The sequence below is a fragment of the Salmo salar genome, chromosome ssa01 (assembly GCF_905237065.1).
Source record: "Salmo salar chromosome ssa01, Ssal_v3.1, whole genome shotgun sequence".
Classification (NCBI taxonomy): domain Eukaryota; kingdom Metazoa; phylum Chordata; class Actinopteri; order Salmoniformes; family Salmonidae; genus Salmo; species Salmo salar.
In genome coordinates, this window is record NC_059442.1 from 149,173,019 (window position 1) to 149,194,024 (window position 21,006).

The following is a 21,006-nucleotide window of genomic DNA, read 5'->3' on the forward strand; positions in this document are numbered from 1 at the left end:
CAAGGAAACTTAAATCAGTTTTACATCATTTTTATCAGCATGTTAAATGTGCAACCAGAGGGAAAATAATTCTAGACCACCTTTACTCCAAACACAGAGACGCATACAAAGCTCTCCCTCGACACTCCATATGGCAAATATGACCATAATTCTATCCTCCTGATTCCTGATTACAAGCAAAGATTAAAGCAGGAAGCACCAGTGACTCAGTCTATAAAAAAGTGGTCAGATTAAGCAGATGCTAAGCTACAGGACTGTTTTGCTAGCACAGACTGGAATATGTTCCGGGATTCATCCGATGACATTGAGGAGTACACCACATCAGTCACTGGCTTTATCAATAAGTGCAATTGGATTACCTTTGCTGTTCTTCGTCAGAATGCACTCCCAGGACTTCTACTTCAATAACAAATGTTGGTTTGGTTCCAAATAATCCATAGTTATATCCAAATAGCGGCGTTTTGTTGTGCGTTCAAGACACTATCCGAAGGGTAACGAAGGGTGACGCGCCCGGCACGTTTCGTGACAAAACATTTCAAAATATTCCATTACCGTCCTTCGAAGCATGCGTGCGCCAGTCTCATTGTTCTCTGATCGACCACTTACCAAATGCGCTACTGTTTTTCAGCCATGGCCTGCAAAGTCATCATTCAACGTTCTGGTGCCTTCTGAGAGCCTATGGGAGCGTTATAAAATGTCACGTTACAGCAGAGATCCCCTGTTTTGGATAGAGATGATCAAGAAGGTCAAGAAATGGTCAGAGAGGGCGCTTCCTGTTTGGAATCTTCTCAGGTTTTGGCCTGCCAAATGAGTTCTGTTATACTCACAGACACCATTCAAACAGTTTTAGAAACGTTGGAGTGTTTTCTATCCAAAGCTAATAATTATATGCATATTCTAGTTTCTGGGCAGGAGTAATAATCAGATTAAATCGGGTACGTTTTTTATCCGGCCGTGAAAATACTGCCCCCTATCCATAACAAGTTAATGAATTAATTGGATTTATGGAGTGCTTTTCCAGGAACTCACAGTGCAAACTCTGTTTAGGTGCCCAACAGCTTTCCAGTAGTCCCAATTGACTTTTATTGCATCCGGTTTAGTGCACACTGACACGACAGTTGCAAGCCGTTGTTTTATTAGTGCAGTAACAGTTGCAGGATAGACCCACAGTGGGATGTAACTGTCCTACCACTACTGTTTATTACTAGACAGTCTTAGCTAATATCCTCTTCTATACATGTTATTGATGTGGCTAGGGCTGGATTAACAAATCATAGCCCCAACTAAGGCAAGGCCCTCCAGTTACCCACGTGGGCCCCCTACCTCCTCTCCCATCTGATGGTTAGCAGAGCAGCAGCAGGCTATCTACACTTTGAGGGCAGGCTCCTGTTTGCGGTTGCAGTAAAAAATATATATAAATTGAAATGTGTATATGTATACACACAGTATATGTATACACACAGTGTATATATAAATATATATATAATTGGACAGTGCAGTTATATTAACAAGAATGTAAGTTTTCAGCCGATATAAGACACTTATATGTACCGACAATTGTTGTTTCTCTAAAATCTTCAATTGTGACACAAGGCGCTGCATGATTTACAACTGTCCCGTTGACGGAACGCCTATCCCTAAGAAATTTAACCAGCCAGCTGTATGTTGATGTTGTTGTTGTTCAGCCACAACGCCGTGAAGCATAAGATGTTACAGTTTAATGTCCCGTTGGTGGTTTAATCTTCCGCGTAACTCGTCGATTTTATTGTATATATTATATATATAAAACTACCGGTCCAAAGTTTTGGAACACCTACTCATTCAAGTGTTTTATTTCTATTTTCATGTAGAATAATAGTGAAGACATCAAAACTATGAAATAACACATCATGTAGTAACCAAAAAAGTGTTAAACAAATCAAAATATATTTGAGATTCTTCAAATAGCCACCCTTTGCCTTGATGACAGCTTTGCACACTCTTGGCATTCTCTCAACCAGCTTCATGAGCTCACCACGGACTAGCAGAATCCTTTTTTTCCTTCCACGACTCTGGTACGAGCCCGATGTGAAAGATGCACTGCTTACTCTGGAACAGGCCCACGTGATCAAATAGGAGGCGGGAAATAGGGGCGAAGAAAACCTGCTAGAATTAGTAGGCGATCGAATAAACCACCCTACTTCCCCAATTATGCTAGATATGTGCAATCTTTGGACAATAAAATCGACGAGTTACGCGGAAGATTAAACCACCAACTGGACATTAAACTGTAACATCTTATGCTTCACGGCGTTGTGGCTGAACAACAACAACATCAACATACAGCTGGCTGGTTAAATTTCTTAGGGATAGGCGTTCCGTCAACGGGACAGTTGTAAATCATGCAGCGCCTTGTGTCACAATTGAAGATTTTAGAGAAACAACAATTGTCGGTACATATAAGTGTCTTATATCGGCTGAAAGCTTACATTCTTGTTAATATAACTGCACTGTCCAATTTACAGTGGCTATTACTGTGAAAAAATACCATGCTATTGTTTGAGGAGAGCTCCTAACAACAAAGCACTTTTTTCACTGCGATAGGTTTGATAAATTCCCCTCTCAAGGGAAATGTGTACTTACATTCTGAAATCTTGCTCTGATTTATCATCCAAAAGGGTCTCAGAGATAACAGGAAGTGTCATTTAGTTAAATAAAATCATTTTTCATATCTTAAAAAGGTCCATATAGCATGCAAGATTGATGTCTTTCCACTCGTTCAATTTGCAAAGAAAGGAATCTGTGAAAATCTAACCCTAAACGTTGTTTCAACCAGTCAAATCACATTCGTATGTATTCCGCAGAGATCCTAGAACGTAACCAGACTTCACTATATCATTAGGGGTGTAGTATATCCTATAGGACACCAAATATGGTCAGAGAGCAACGCCTTCATGGCACGCCGATGACGCGGGTGGTCTTCACTTGATCGACTCTAACTTTGTCAAATAAGCACCAATCGGGGTCAAACAAAGCTAGCTAGATAGCCAATGAGCTGGGGCTTACGGGAGTATCCAGAAACCCTGTATCTGTCGCAAAATGTAGCTGCCAACCTTTTGCGACTGCATGCCTTTTCCTTTTGGACAAAAAATATAAGAATATACAGAGATATGAAAACTGGTTGTTTTGCAAATGTTGAACTTATAATATGGCTACTAATACTGGAAAAGCTGAATCAAAGTCCAAGTATACAGATTTGACGATATTCTTGCAGAAAAATTTAATATGAACGCTAATGTCTCCTTCACAATTTGCCCAAATGTGCCTGGGTGACTTCACACTAAATGTCATGTAGTTCGCTTATACTTCAAGTTATCCGTCTGACACTTTGCACATACACTGCTGCCATTTTGTGGACACCATCGGAATTGCAAACAGAGTGATGGCTAGAAGTGGGACCTTTCTCTTGTTTTTCAAAGAAGGTGGTAGAAAAGAAAAACGTTTTGTGTTATATTCTCCAGCATTCAATTCACATTTCGACAAACCTCAGAGTGTTTCCTTTCAAATGGTACCAAGAATATGCATATCCTTGCTTCAGGGCCTGACCTACATGCAGTTAGATTTGGGTATGTCATTTTAGGTGAAAATTGAAAAGAAGGGGGCTATCCCTAAGAAGAATTATACAATGTACCGGCAGGACAGAACAGCGGCGTCGGGTAAGACAAGGGGCGGCGGTCTATGTATTTTTGTAAACAACAGCTGGCACACGATATCTAAGGAAGTCTCGAACTATTGCTCGCCTGAGGTAGAGTATCTCATGATAAGCTGTAGACCACACTACCTACCGAGAGAGTTTTCACCTGTATTTTTTGTAGCTGTTTACATACCACCACAGTCAGAGGCTGGCACTAAGACAGCATTGAATGAGCTGTATTCCACCATAAGCAAACAAGAAAACGCTCACCCAGAGACTCCTAGTGACCGGGGACTTTAATGCAGGGAAACTTAAATCTGTTTTACCAAATTCCTATCCTGTTAAATGTGCAACCAGAGGAAAAAGAACTCTGCACCACCTATACTCCACACAGAGACGCATACAAAGCTCTCCCTCACCCTCACCCTCCATTTGGCAAATCTGACCATAATTCTATCCTCCTGATTCTTGCTTACAAGCAAAAATTAAAGCAGGAAGCACCAGTGACTAGATCAATAAAAAAGTGGTCAGATGAAGCAGATGCTAAGCTACTGGACTGTTTTGCTAGCACAGACTGGAATATGTTCCGGGGTTCCTCCGATGGCATTGAGGAGTACACCACATCAGTCATTGGCTTCATCAATAAGTGCATTGATGACATGGTCCCCACAGTGAATGTACGTACATAGCCCAACCAGAAGCCATGGATTACAGGCAGCATCCGCACTGAGCTAAAGGCTAGAGCTGCCACATTTAAAGAGCGGGACTCTAACACGGAAGCTTATAAAAAATCCCGCTATGCCCTCTGACGAACCATCAGACAGGCAAAGCGTCAATACAGGGCTAAGATCGAATCGTACTACATCGGCTTTGATGCTCGTCAGATGTGGCAGGGCTTGCAAACCATTACAGACTACAAAGGGAAGCACACCCGAGAGCTGCCCAGTGACACAAGCCTACCAGATGAGCTAAACTACTTATATTCTCGCTTCGAGGCAAATAACACTGAAACATGCATGAGAGCACCAGCTGTTACAGAAGACTGTGTGATCACGCTATCCACAGCTGATGTGAGTAAGACCTTTAAACAGGTCAACATTCACAAGGCCGCAGGGCCAGACGGATTACCAGGATGTGTACTGCAAGCATGCGCTGACCAACTGGCAAGTGTCTTCACTGACATTTTCAACCTCTCCCTGTCCGAGTCTGTATTACCAACATGTTTTAAGCAAACCGCCATAGTCCCTGTGCCCAAGAACACTAAGGTAACCTGCCTAAATGACTACCGACCCGTAGCACTTACGTCTGTAGCAATGAAGTGCCTTGAAAGGCTGGACATGGCTCACATCAACACCATCATCCCAGAAACCCTAGACCCACTCCAATTTGCATACCGCCCCAACAGATCCACAGATGATGCAATCTCCATTGCACTCCACACTGCCCTTTCCCACCTGGACAAAAGGAACACCTATGTGAGAATGCTATTCATTGACTACAGCTCAGCGTTCAACACCATAGTGTCCTCAAAGCTCATCAAGAAGTTAAGGTCCCTGGGAGTAAACACCTCCCTCTGCAACTGGATCCTGGACTTCCTGAAGAGCCTGCCCCAGGTGGTAAGGGTAGGTAACAACACATCAGACACGCTGATCCTCAACACAGGGGCCCCTCAGGGGTGCGTGCTCAGTCCCCTCCTGTACTCCCTGTTCACTCATAACTGCACGGCCAGGCACGACTCCAACACCATCATTAAATTTGCACACAACAGTGGTAGGCCTGATCACCGACAACGACGAGTAGGTTAGAGACCTGGCTGTGTGGTGCCAGGACAACAACCTCTCCCTCAACGTGATCAAGACAAAGGAGATGATTGTGGATAACAGGAAAAAGAGGACAGAGCACGCCCCCTTTTTCTCATCAATGGGGCAGCAGTGGAGCAGGTTGAGATCTTCAAGTTCCTTGGCGTCCACATCACCAACAAACTAACATGGTCCAAGCACAAAACCTATTCCCCTCAGGAGACTGAAAAGATTTGGCATGGGTCCTCAGATCCTCAAAAGGTTTTACAGCTACAGCATCAAGAGCATCCTGATGGGTAACATCACTGCCTGGTATGGTAACTGCTCTGCCTCCGAGAGCAAGGCACTACAGAGGGTAGTGCGAACGGCCCAGTACATCACTGGAGCCAAGCTTCCTGCTATCCAGGACCTCTATACCAGGCGGTGTCAGAGGAATATCCTAAACATTTTCAAAAACTCCAGCCACCCTAGTCATAGACTGTTCTTTCTGCTACCGCACGGCAAGCAGTACCGTAGCACTAAGTCTAGGTCCAAGAGGCTTCTTAACAGCTTCTACCCTCAAGCCATAAGACTCCTGAACATCTAGTCAAATGGCTACCCAGTCTATTTGCAGTGCCCCCCCTGCCCCCTTTTTACACCACTTCTACTCTCTTGTCATTTATGCATAGTCACTTTAATAACTCTACCAACATGTACATACTACCTCAAATAACCGGTGCCCCCGCACATAGACTCTGTATTGGTACTCCCCTGTATATAGGCTCGCTATTGTTATTTCACTGCTGCTCTTTAATTACTTTTTACTTTAATTTTTTTGAAACTGCATTGTTGGTTAGGGGCTCGTAAGTAGGCACTTCACTGTAAGGTCCACACCTGTTGTATTCGGCGCATTTGACTAATACAATTGGATTTGATGAGAGTCACCTGGAATGCATTTGAATTAACAGGTGTGCCTTCTTAAAAGTTCATTTGTGGAGTTTCTTTCCTTCTTAACCTCTCTAGGGTAGGGGGCAGTATTTTCACATCCGGATAAAAAACGTACCCGATTTAATCTGGTTATTACTCCTGCCCAGAAACTAGAATATGCATATAGTTTGATTTGGATAGAAAATACCCTAAAGTTTCTAAAACTGTTTGAATGGTGTCTGTGAGTATAACAGAACTCATATGGCAGGCCAAAACCTGAGAAGATTGTATACAGGAAGTGCCCTCTCTGACCATTTCTTGGCCTTCTATAGCCTCTTTATCGAAAACAGAGGATCTCTGCTGTAACGTGACATTTTCTAAGGCTCCCATAGGCTCTCAGAAGGCGCCAGAACGGGGAATGATGACTCTGCAGTCCCTGGCTGAAAAACAGTAGCGCATTTGGAAAGTGGTCGATCTGAGAACAATGAAACGGGGGCGCGCGTACACGTGAAGAGTCCATTTTCTTCTTTGAGTCTTTGAACGAAAACAAGTCTCCCGGTCGGAATATTATCGCTATTTTACGAGAAAAATCGCATAAAAATTGATTTTAAACAGAGTTTGACATGCTTCGAAGTATGGTAATGGAATATTTAGAATTTTTTTGTCACGACATGCATCCGTGCGTCACCGTTCGGATAGGGACCTGAATGCACGGACAAAACAGAGGATATTTGAACATAACTATGGATTATTTTGAACCAAAACAACATTTGTGGATGAAGTAGAAGTCCTGGGAGTGCATTCTGACGAAGAACAGCAAAGGTAATCCAATTTTTCTTATAGTAATTCTGAGTTTAGTGAACGCCAAACTTGGTGGGTGTCAAATTAGCTAGCCCGTGATGGCGAGCTATCTACTCAGAATATTGCAAAATGTGCTTTTGCTGAAAAGCTATTTTAAAATCTGACACCGTGATTGCATAAAGGAGTTCTGTATCTATAATTCTTAAAATAATTGTTGTTTTTTGTGAACGTTTATCGTGAGTAATTTAGTAAATTAACCGGAAGTTTTCGGTATGTTTGCTAGTTCTGAACGTCACATGCTAATGTAAAAAGCTGGTTTTTGATATAAATATGAACTTGATTGAACAAAACATGCATGTATTGTATAACATAATGTCCTAGGAGTGTCATCTGATGAAGATCATCAAAGGTTAGTGCTGCATTTAGCTGTGGTTTTGGTTTTTGTGACATTATATGCTAGCTTGAAAAATGGGTGTGTGATTATTTCTGGCTGGGTACTCTCCTGACATAATCTAATGTTTTTCTTGCGTTGTAAAGCCTTTTTGAAATCGGACAATGTGGTTAGATTAACGAGAGTCTTGTCTTTTAAAATGGTGTAAACTAGTCATATGTTTGAGAAATTGAAGTTATAGCAATTTTAAGGTTTTTGAATATCGCGCCACTCGATTCCACTGGCTGTTGACTAGGTGGGACGATTTTGTCCCACATACCCGAGAGAGGTTAATGTGTTTGAGACAATCAGTTGTGTTGTGACAAGGTATGGGTGGTATACATTAGATATCCCTATTTGGTAAAAGACCAAGTCCATATTATGGCAAGAACAGCTCAAATAAGCAAAGAGAAACGACAGCCCATCATTACTTTAAGACATGAAGGTCAGTCAATACAGAAAATTTCAAGAACTTTGAAAGTTTCTTCAAGTGCAGTCGCAAAAACCATCAAGCGCTATAATGAAACTGGCTCTCATGAGGACCGACACAGGAATGGAAGACCCAGAGTTCCTCTGTTGCAGAGGATAAGTTCATTAGCGTTACCAGCCTCAGAAATTGCAGCCCAAATATATGCTTCAGAGTTCAAGTAACAGACACATCTCAACATCAGCTGTTCAGAGGAGACTGTGTGAATCAGGCCTTCGTGGTCGAATTGCTGCAAAGAAAGCACTACTAAAGGACACCAATAATAAGAAGAGACTTGCTTGGGCCAAAAAACACAAGCAATGGACATTAGACCAGTGGAAATTTGTCCTTTGGTCTGGAGTCCAAATTGGAGATTTTTTGGCTCCAACCGCCGTGTCTTTGTGAGACGCGGTGTGGGTGAACGGATGATCTCCGCATCTGTATTTCCCACCGTAAAGCATTGAGGAGGAGGTATTATGGTGTGGGGGTGCTTTGCTGGTGACAGTCTGTGATTTTTTATTTTTATTTATTCAAGGCACACAGCATTCTGCAGCGATACACCATCCCATCTGGTTTGTGCTTAGTGTGACTATTGTTTGTTTTTCAACAGGACAATGACCCAACACACCTCCAGGCTGTGTAAGTCAATTTGACCAAGAAAGAGAGTAATGGAGTGCTGCATCAGATGACCTGGCCTCCACAATTAACGTTACACAAGGCGAGATCCAGATGCAGACACAGGAGGCAGATGGTTGGAGTCTTACAATGTTTATTAATCCAAAAGAAGTAGGCAAGAGAATGGTCGTGGACAGGCAAAAGGTCAAAACCAGATCATTGTCCAGGAGGTACAGAGTGGCAGAAAGGCTCGTGGTCAGGCAGGTGGGTATAGAGTCCAGAACAGGCAAGGGTCAAAACCGGAAGGACTGGAAAAAGGAGAATAGCAAAGGCAGGAGTACGGGGAAAAACGCTGGCTGACTTGGAACATACAAGACGAACTGGCACAGAGAGACAGGAAACACAGGGATAAATACACTGGGAAAAATCAGTGACACCTGGAGGGGGTGGAGACAATCACAAGGACAGGTGAAACAGATCAGGGTGTGACAGTATCCTGGAAACAGAAGACAAAGGACAGTGAGACACGGGCTTAATTCTGGACACATGGAAAGTAGGGTGGATACGGAGGATACGGGGTAACACAAGATGGACAGCAGTGGAACTCAGGACTCTGAAGAATGGAAAAGGACCAATGAACTGGGAGGACAGTTTACGGGACTCTACCCGCAGGGGCAGGTCCCGAGTGGAAAGCCATACCCTCTGTCCAATACGGTATCGGGGAGCTGGAGCCCGGTTACGTTCCGCTTGTCGACGATACCTGTCGACAGCGGCGAACAAACATCTGGGCTGATGGTACGCTGACCTCCTGCTCTTGTTCCGGGAAGAGTGGAGGCTGATTCCACTTTCGAGTGTTCCAGGGGGTGAGTCCGGTGGCAGAACAGGGAAGGGTGTTCCGGGCATACTCCACCCAGACCAGTTGAAGGCTCCAGGTAGTGGGGTTGGTTGAGACCAGGCATCTCAAAGTAGTTTCCAAATCTTGGTTGGCTTGCTCCGACTGACCGCTGGTTTGGGGATGGAATCCGGATGGCAGGCTGGCCGACGACCCAATAAGGGTGCAGAATGCCTTCCAGAACTGAGGACCCAGATCGTAGACCATGTCTACCGGGAGTCCATGGATCCAGAAGACATGCTGCACCATAAGCTGGGCCATCTCCTTGGCAGAAGGTAGGAGAGGGATGAAATGGGCAGCCTTGGAGAATCGATCGACTACTGTTAAAATGACAGTGTTGCCATCAGACGGAGGGAGCCCAGTGACAAAGTCCAGAGATATGAGACCAGGGACGATGAGGGACCGGTAGTGGCGGAAGGAGGGCAGAAGGAGCTTGGCGAGGAGTCTTGTTCTGAGAACACACTGTGCATGCAGCGACGAAGGCAGAGACGTCAGGAACCATAGTGGGCCACCAGAAACGTTGTCGGAGGAAGGCTAGTGTACGACGGGACCCTGGATGACAGGTCAGCCAGGAGGAATGAGCCCATTCCAGGACCCGGGACCGGACTGGGTTAAGGACAAACAACCGGTTAGCCGGGCACTCTTCAGGTCCAGGCTGGGAGCGTTGTGTCTTGCGAACCAGGTTCTCAATACCCCGATCCACAGTGGCAGCAAGGCATGAGGTAGGTAGAATGGTTGCGGAGGTCGAGGGTGTGGCAGAGGAACTGTATAGGCGGGAGAGAGTGTCAGGTGTCACATTTTTTGACCCTGGGCGGTAGGAAAGGGTGAAGTTGAATCTGGTAAACAAGAGGGCCCACCGGGCCTGCCTGGAGTTGAGGCGCTTGAATGTTCGGAGATATTCCAAGTTTTTATGGTCTGTCCAGACCAAGAATGGCTGTTTTGTTGCTTCCAGCCAGTGCCTCCACTCTTCCAATGCCATCTTAACCGCCAGGAGTTCTCAATTGCCTACATCGTAGTTCCTCTCTGCAGGATTGAGACGATGGGACAGGAAGGCACAGGGATGAAGCTTTTGGTCCTGGGCAGATCGCTGGGACAGGATTGCCCCCACTCCAACATCCGAAGCATCAACTTCCACCACAAATTGAAGCGAGGGGTCCGGATGGATGAGGATGGGACCTGTTGTGAACTGATGCTTCAGGTCCACAAAGGCTTTTTTCGACAGCTGGAGACAATTTGAACGGTACCTTGGGAGAGGTGAGTGCCGAGAGGGGGGCCGCCAGGGTGCTGTAATCCCAAATGAAACGGCAGTAGAAGTTAGCAAAACCAAGAAACCGTTGCAACTGCACCCTGGACATTGGTTGAGGCCCGTCCACCACTGCTTTCACCTTTCCAGGATCCATCTGAACATTGCCCTCAGCAATGACATTTCCCAGAAAGGTGATAGTAGAGTGGTGGAACTCACACTTATTGACTTTCACAAACAATTGGTTCTCCAGGAGGCGCTGAAGAACCTGTCTGACATGATGTACATGTTCTTGGGCAGATCAGGAAAAAAAACAGGATGTCGTCAAGGTAAACGAACACAAAACGGTTTAGCATGTCCCAGAACACATCGTTGACCAAAGCCTGGAAAACAGCGGGGGTATTGGTGAGAACAAATGGCATGACCTGGTACTCATGTCCACTGGCTGTGTTGAAGGTTGTCTTCCACACATCTCCCTCGTGTATCCGAACCAGGTGGTAGGCATTCCGAAGGTCCAACTTGGAAAACATGGTGGGCTCCCTGGAGAGGTTCAAATGCCGAGGAGAGGAGAGGTAGGGGATCATTTATAACCGTAATGTCGTTAAGTCCCTGGTAGTCAATGCACGGACGCAGGGTCTTGTTCTTCTTTTCCACAAAGAAAAACCCTGCTCCGGCAGGAGATGCAGACGGACGGACGGCCTCAGTGGCAAGAGATTATGTACTCCTCCATAGCTTTGGTCTCTGGTCCGGACAGAAAATACAACCGACCCCGAGGTGGTGTAGTGCCTGTGAGAAGATCAATGGCACAGTCATAAGGACGGTGGGGGGAGGGAAGTAGCACATGACTTACTGAACACATCCAGGAGGTCATGGTACTCGGTGGGAGTAGCAGAGACATCCACAGTCTTGCTAACGTCCTGAGGAGGACGACTTGGGGAAGGCTGTGCTGCTTGAAGGCAGTGGGAATGGCAAAATGGGCTCCAACCCAGGATGGAGCTTGTGGTCCAGTCAATCATAGGATTGTGCTTTTGTAGCCAGGAAAATCCCAAAATGACTGGAACATGGGGAGATGCAATGAGGAACTGTATGGTCTTTCTGTGGTTACCAGAAACCCGTAATTGAATGGGCACAGTAATATGGGTGACTTCCCCTATTGAGTGGCCGTCCAGTGCCCTGGCATCCATGGGAACAGAGAGAGGCTGAGTGGGAATACCAAGCTCCGAAGCAATAGTGGCATCCATAAAACTTTCATCAGCCCCAGAGTCAATGAGCACTCCTAGAGACATAGATTGGTCTCCCCACAGCACATGCACAAAAAAAGTGTGCAGGTGAGGGGAATTAGGGAACTCCCAGTCTGACTCGCCATAGTGCTGGTACCCACTAGAGACAAAAGTTTCCTAATAGGACAGGTAGCTATAAAATGTCCTGCCCCTCCACAGTACAGACAACAGTTACTGTTCATCCTCTGTCAGCTTTCCCCAACTGACAGCATTGCTCTTCCCAACTATATAGGCTCAGGAGTATCCAACTCACTCATCGTAGATTCAGAGGGCTCGGGTGGCTCCAAATCCTCTCGGAAAAGCTGCCTTCAGAAACTTCCGGATTCCCTCAAAGGTGAATGAGCCATAGCGGGTGCACGAGTGTGCCCGAGACCAGACCTCCTCTCACTCCTACGTTCCCTTAGGCGTCCATTGATTTTGATGGTTAGGACGATAAGGGAGTCGATGTCCACCGGCAATTCCCGAGCAGCTAGCTCATCCTTTACATCCTCAGATAATCCGTGCAGAACGATGTCAAAAGAGACTCCGGATTCCAGGTACTCTCGGCGGCCAACGTGCGAAAATCAACAGCGTAGTCTGCCACACTACGTGAGATTTGACGTAAGTCAAGTAGTTTACTGGCAGCCTTTCTCCCAGATACCAGAGACTCAAATACCTTTCTCACCTCTGCCATAAATTCCTCCAGATGACCTCAAATGGTAGATTATTGCTCCCAAATTGCCGCAGCCCAGGAGAGCGCCTTCCCGACATTAGCGTAATGATATACGCTATCTTTGATCAGTCTGAAGGAAACGAAGATGGCTGTAGCTCAAAAATAAGCGAGCACTGAGAAAGAAAACCCCGGCAGGCACCAGGATTCCCCGAATATCGCTCCGGAGGAGGTAAGCGAGGTTCTCGGGGAGCCGGGATAGGCTGTACAAACTCACCACAGAGAGGGAAAAAATTACTGGGTGATTGTGGTTTTTCAGAGGTGACAGGCAGCCTCTGAGCTAACTCCCTGATTTGCTCCATAATAGCCTTTAACCCATGGTCGTGGCATTCTGTCAAGGAACTGAGCCCTTCCAAAAGGCCCTGTAACAACAACGCATGTCTCCCAATGGTGGCTCCCTGCAGGGAGACAGCATGGCAGAGCTGGTCCAAGTCTGCTGAGTCTGTCATGGCCAGTTCGTACTACCATGACACAAGGCGAGACCCAGATGCAGACACAGTAGACAGATGGTTAGAGTCTTACAATGTTTATTAATCCAAAAGGAGTAGGCAAGAGAATGGTCGTGGACAGGCAAAGGTCAAAACCAGATCAGAGTCCAGGAGGTATAGAGTGGCAGAAAGGCTCGTTGTCAAGGCAGGCAGAATGGTCAGGCAGGCGGGTATAGAGTCCAGAACAGGCAAGGGTCAAAACCAGGAGGACTAGAAAAAAGGAGAATAGCAAAGGCGGGAGTACGGCAAAAACCGCAGGTTGACTTGGAACATACAAGGCAAACTGGCACAGAGAGACAGGAAACATAGGAATAAATACACTGGGGAAAATCAGCGACACCTGGAGGGGGTGGAGACAATCACAAAGACAGGTGAAACAGATCAGGGCGTGACAACAATCACCGACCTCAACCCAATTGAGATGTTTTGGGATGAGTTGGACCGCAGAGTGAAGGAAAAGCAGCCAACAAGTGCTCAGAATATGTGGGAACTCCTTCAAGACTGTTGGAAAAGCATTCCAGGTGAAGCTGGTTGAGAAAATGCCAAGAGTGTGCAAAGCTGTCATCAAGGCAAAGAGTGGCTACTTTGAAGAATCTCAAATATAAAATATATTTTGATTGGTTTAACACTTTTTTGGTTACTACATGATTATGTATGTATGTATGTATGTATGTATGTATGTATGTACAGTACTAGTCAAAAGTTTGGACACACTTACTCGTTCAAGGGGTTTTCTTTATTTTTACTATTTTCTACATTGTAGAATAATAGTGAAGACATCAAAACTATGAAATAAAACACACACATATATTTTATATATATATATATATATATATATATATATATATATATATATATATATATATACTACCGTTCAAAAGTTTGGGATCACTAATAAATGTCCTTATTTTTGAAAGAAAAGCACATATCTTGCCCATTAAAATAACATCAAATTGATCAGAAATACAGTGTATTATTAGTATTATTAGTACAGTCTCAATGTCAACAGTCAAGAGGCGACTCCGGGATGCTGGCCTTCTAGGCAGAGTTGCACGGAAAAAGCCATATGTTAGACTGGCCAATAAAAAGAAAAGATTAAGATGGCCAAAAGAACACAGACACTGGACAGAGGAACTCTGCCTAGAAGGCCAGCATCCCGGAGTCGCCTCTTCGCTGTTGACGTTGAGACTGGTGTTTTGCGTGTACTATTTAATGAAGCTGCCAGTTGAGGACTTATGAGGCATCTGTTTCTCAAATTAGACACCCTAATGTACTCAGTTGTGCACCGGGGCCTCCCACTCCTCTTTCTATTCTGGTTAGGTCCAGTTTGCGCTGTTCTGTGAAGGGAGTAGTACACAGCGTTGTACGAGTTCTTAAGTTGCTTGGCAATTTCTTGCATGGAATAGCCTTCATTTCTCAGAACAAGAATAGACTGACGAGTTTCAGAAGAAAGGTCTTTGTTTCTGGCCATTTTGAGCCTGCAATCGAGCCCACAAATGCTGATGCTCCAGATACTCAACTAGTCTAAAGAAGGCCAATTGTATTGCTTCTTTAATCAGAACAACAGGTTTTAGGTTTTCTAATGATCAATTAGCCTTTTAAAATGATTAACTTGGATTAGCTAACAACGTGCCATTGGAACACAGGAGTCATGGTTGCTGATAATGGGCCTCTGTAGATATTCCATAAAAAATCAGACGTTTCCAGCTACAACAGTCATTTTGTCAACTCGCACACTATGTCCTTCTCATCAGAGTGCTGCAGGTTGTGTGTGTGTGTGTGTGTGTGTGTGTGTGTGTGTGTGTGTGTGTGTGTGTGTGTGTGTGTGTGTGTGTGTGTGTGTGTGTGTGTGTGTGTGTGTGTGTGTGTGTGTGTGTGTGTGTGTGTGTGTGTGTGTCTTGACCAATCAGATTCACAGAAATCACAGGTTGCCCAGGTCGGGCATGTCTATAGAGAGGAGAGCACGCTCGCCACTTTGCTCCGAAAAGTGGGGTTGGAGCAAAAACCTACAGGAGGGTAGCTCACCAGGAACAGGGTTGGAGAACCCTGGTCAAGACTGTGTTAATGTGCCTGTAACTTTTGAATTATATATGTGCTGTATACAGACTACACGGCTGGAATTTAAGGATTTTGGGCACTGGCCATTTCCATTACTGGGCCTTATGATGCAACCCTGCATAAAGCAAGCTCAGCCCTGTTAGTTATATTGTCTTCTATTATCTTGTCTGTGTAACATAACCCCCCTGTTAGTCTAGTTTTATATGAACAAATACAAGGTTGCTGCAGTTTGACAGGGTTTTCATCCTCCCTATAGGGCCAGGAATTTTTCCAGGAGTTGAAAGCTATGTTACCTGTGTTGAAAATCTCTGTTCTCATCATAACACATATAAAACCGTTTTGCAACTGATTAATCAATATGTCATACCCTACACAGAGATTGACTTTAAAGTCTGAAAGGCACTTAACCATCGGCCAAGTCAGCAGTATTTTTGGGTTGGCTGAAGATTATGGCCACTTGCCCGAAAATGAGAAAATATTTGTTTACATGCAGAAATGCTATAACTTGTCGGTCGCTTAATTAAACAGGCAGGAAGCAGACAAAACATTTTTACTGGCCTGCTACATTGGACGCATAACTTTTGCAGAGTGAGATATTCCTATTCACTTCAACAAAACCTGGCGCTACCTTGTTGTTACCCACATAAGGGGGAAGTTAGCGTAGCTAGGCGAAATAGTGTATCTCGGACGGAGCAATAGGATAAAGTGTCCTGCACTCTGCTCGCCCTGACCAAAAGTTACACTTCCAGTGTAGCAATTCTTTTGCGATGCCCCTACTGGGATTCTTTGCAGTTTGGTTGTTTTCAGTAAAGAAAAATCTGCTTAATGGGACAACCACTGAGCAGGCTCAACTTGCCAGGCTGCCATAAATGCCATAAATCTTTCACTTAAACAATGAGGATGAACCAGAAAGATTAGTTTTAGGCTTCGCCGACTAGAATGTCTTACAAACACTTCATTTTAACAATGTAACACTAAAACTAGTGGCAACTGAGCTGCCAACAACGTTAATGAGACAGAATCTTAACTTTGCTGGACTTTTGAACACATGGGTATAAGGGGATAGGAGACCGATTTAAGGTGTACTGAAACATTCATCCTAAGGTGTTCTGAAACAGGACATGGTGTGTCGTAACACCACTTGATCAAGAGTTGTGCAACACCTTGCAGAAGACTGGGAGCCCTACTGGAAAAGTTGAAAACACTATTATGGTGTTTCCAGTCCTGTTTCATGTAGAGTTAGATCCCTTCTCTTTTGGTGCCGTTTCCTCTCTCAAATGCTCCTAAACACTATGATGGTGTTCACATCCTGTCTAGTGTAAAATAACAACCCTTCTTCTGGAGTTTCCAAATATTGTAGATGGGAGTCCCTCTTTTTGTTTATTATTGTTATATGGTGTGCTGATAGACTCCTCATTGGTAATTCCAAAAGGTCAAATGTACAGTATTATGCTCAAACAAAATATAAGAGAAAATATAGTTTTGTGAAAATACAAACTATGAAGATTGTCCAGGATAATAATTCATGAGTACAATATTACTTTTTCAAGACATGATTTTGAAGCTTCAAATGCTTTATCTTTTTTTTGCAACTTATTAAATAACAACAAAACATTAACAGGTGTTTCACTTTTTTACAATGATAAAGTCAGTTCAAAGATCTGTCAGGTATTTGTTATTCTTCTAAATCTAGGGAAATATGGCATTTTATTTCACATGATCAAAAAATGACAGGCAATGACTGCTAATGTTAGCAGTAACACTTATACGAACTTGTACATGGCAGTGTTGGGCCAGTAACCGAAAGGTTGCTGGATTGAATCCCCAAGCTGACAAGATAAAAATCTGTCGTTCTGCCCCACGGGGGACCAGTACGGAGAAAAAAATGTATGAAATGTATGCATTCACTACTGTAAGTCGCTCTGGATAAGAGCGTCTGCTAAATGACTAAAATGTAAATGTAAACAAGGCAGTTAACCCACTGTTCCCCTGTAGGCTGAATTTGTTCTTTACTGACTTGCCTAGTTTAAATATATACACAACTTCAGCCCAGGGTTCAATGTGATCCACCAGTTATCCATCATGCTAGTGTCTCTGACCTGAGTCAAATAAAATGTTCATCACATGCTTTGTAAACAACAGGTGGGGACAAACAGTGAAATGCTTACTTACACGGACGGGCCTGTCATGCCAAATAATGTCTTCCAGCCAAAAAGTGTTACCCTCTGCGTCACAATGGGGTTCGCGTCTGATGCTATATCAACGGGAGACCATTTTATGGTTTAGTGAAGTGTTATAAATGGGAGATATGTCCTTTCCAACACTTTTGGAAGGTATAGCCTACCTCAAGCTGGTCCCTCTCCGACTCAGAGCACAGAAAATCAGACTGATCCGAACTCACTGGTTCTGGTGGATGGGATACCTCCTGGGGGGCTCGGCCAGTCGAAGGTCCTAAAGTCATTTGGAGAGGTAAATTGAAGAGGTACATTTTTATAAGCATAACTACCAGTTCTTGCTTTCTCAAATGTCAACCAAAGCTTAACATACTTGGTCTATCGAGCTTCACTGAAGTGTAGGGTGTCAGGGCTTTCAGTGGTCGACCGTCCAACTGCTCCAGCTGTAGAAGCTCGTTGGCTTCCACCGAGGAAACCCTAGGAAGACAGAACAATATCACTGTTAGGGAGACTCAAACTAGCTTCAGGTTATTTTGTGTTAAAATGCAAATAGTTATTATATGAGATTTTTTATATTCATCTTAACAGATGGTGACCCCAGCTAAGAGCAGAGTGGTTTCCCAGGTCTCGTCTTCCTTTCGTCCTTCTAGCAAACCAAGTAATTTGCCTAGATGTCGTACCACATGGTCCCCTTCGTGATTCTGCTCCGGTAGCTCTCCTTCTGTTTCTCCTGCGCCTTGTCAATGTTCAGTCTCAACTTGATTGATAACAGGAATAAATGCAATTATATTTCATATTACAAATACAGTTCTTAAATATCTCTTGGAGGGCCAGAAAATAAATTAAGAGCGGACAATCATTTTTACCTGGTCAAAAACCTCCACATCCTTCTCAGTCCATGCCTCAACTTCCACCACATCAGGTGGGGTTTCCGTGATCTGAAAGTACCTTATATATTAATATCAATAGACAAACAGCACTAAGTCAATCTTGGGTGAACCGTGGGTTGAAGATGTCCATCATCGCCTTGGAGGTGGCCTCGGCAGTCTCGTCCTTGATGGGTATCATACAAAACAAAAATAATTGTTTTTGTTCCAAGCACCCTTTTTAATGGGTTACAGAAGGGAATTTAGAGTTAGGCACGTAGTCTTCATTTACTGACCTTAATGGGTATTGCCTCCACCCACTTGGTAAAGTGATCAGTCGCCGTCAGACACCAGCTGTTGCCATTCCTGGATTTCGTGAAGGGTCCGATGAGGTCCACCCCAAACATTAAAAGTGTTAGAGAAAAGATGACTTTATTCTTACCTGTATCTGTGTCATACAGTATACAGATGTTCATATTTGCAAGAATACTGACACACATTCTATAATATTGAACTCTGCTGTAGTCAAGTAAAGCAAACATTGCAAAATAACTTTCTCTGTTTCTCTCCATCTTTCACCATTTCTTCCTCTCCCCCCTCTCTCTGTCTGTCTAGCGAAGACACCTAGTTAAGGGCATTTGGAAATCCCATTATTTCTCATACCTATCCATTTGATTGATCAGGATTAATTTATAGCTAGATACCTCAATATGACAGACGACTACATCACTGGAGGCTGCTGAGGGGAGGACGGCTCATAATAATGGCTGGAATGGATTCGATGGAATGGAATGGTATCAACCACATGGAAACCACATGTTTGATTCCAGACATTATGAACCATTTATGCTATAACCATTGGCATTTCAAAATCATTGGATTGTATGAGAGACACAGTCTGCCAAAACATACAATTAAATCATTGGATTGTATGAGAGACACAGTCTGCCAAAACATACAATTAAATCATTGGATTGTATGAGAGACACAGTCTGCCAAAACATACAATTAACTCATTGGATTGTATGAGAGACAGTCTGCCAAAACATACAATTAAATCAATGGATTGTATGAGAGACACAGTCTGCCAAAACATACAATTAAATCATTGGATTGTATGTGAGACACAGTCTGCCAAAACATACAATTAAATCAATGGATTGTATGAGAGACACAGTCTGCCAAAACATACAATTAAATCATTGGATTGTATGAGAGACAGTCTGCCAAAACATACAATTAAATCATTGGATTGTATGAGACACAGTCTGCCAAAACATACAATTAACTCATTGGATTGTATGAGAGACAGTCTGCCAAAACATACAATTAAATCATTGGATTGTATGAGAGACAGTCTGCCAAAACATACAATTAAATCATTGGATTGTATGAGAGACAGTCTGCCAAAACATACAATTAAATCATTGGATTGTATGAGAGACACAGTCTGCCAAAACATACAATTAAATCAATGGATTGTATGAGAGACACAGTCTGCCAAAACATACAATTAAATCAATGGATTGTATGTGAGACACAGTCTGCCAAAACATACAATTAACTCATTGGATTGTATGTGAGACACAGTCTGCCAAAACATACAATTAAATCAATGGATTGTATGAGAGACACAGTCTGCCAAAACATACAATTAAATCATTGGATTGTATGAGAGACAGTCTGCCAAAACATACAATTAAATCATTGGATTGTATGAGACACAGTCTGCCAAAACATACAATTAACTCATTGGATTGTATGAGAGACAGTCTGCCAAAACATACAATTAAATCATTGGATTGTATGAGAGACAGTCTGCCAAAACATACAATTAAATCATTGGATTGTATGAGAGACAGTCTGCCAAAACATACAATTAAATCATTGGATTGTATGAGAGACACAGTCTGCCAAAACATACAATTAAATCAATGGATTGTATGAGAGACACAGTCTGCCAAAACATACAATTAAATCAATGGATTGTATGTGAGACACAGTCTGCCAAAACATACAATTAAATCAATGGATTGTATGTGAGACACAGTCTGCCAAAACATGCAATTAAATCAAAGTTTATTGGTCAAGTACACAGTTTTGTTTTGATGCTACCTTACATCCACTGAAACACCAACTATGGTTTTTACAAGACAAACCCCCCTCCCCCCACCAATATTCAGATTGAAGAAGTACTTTTAAATCAAATCAAATCAAATTGTATTTGTCACATGTGCCGAATACAACAGGTATTTCACCTTACTGTGAAATGCTTACTTACAAGCCCTTAACCAACAATGCAGTTCAAGAAATAAAGTTTAGAAAATATTTACTAAATAAACTAAAGTAAAACATTTAAAAGTAACACAAGAATTAGTGTTTCAGAGTACTTCCATTCTGTTTTGGAATACATTCAGTGTATTTTAACACTTACATTGGGTTTATATTCACACACCAGATCTCAGTGTGTGTGTACTACTTAGCATGGCTATACTATTTTAACAGTGTACAGTTGTTGTTTTCAGTCAAATAAACTCACCTGGGGCAACTTTAGAACAGGCTCAACTCACCCGACTGCTCAGTGCAATTGCCCCAGGCAATAGGGC

General features: G+C 43.4%; 1 protein-coding gene across 1 annotated transcript in view; it reads left to right on the forward strand.

Annotated features, from left to right (window-relative positions):
- Positions 1 to 21,006, forward strand: part of LOC106568179 (high affinity cAMP-specific and IBMX-insensitive 3',5'-cyclic phosphodiesterase 8B) — a 97,495-nt gene that overhangs the window by 4,124 nt on the left and 72,365 nt on the right. The gene's annotated exons all lie outside the window — the stretch shown is intronic.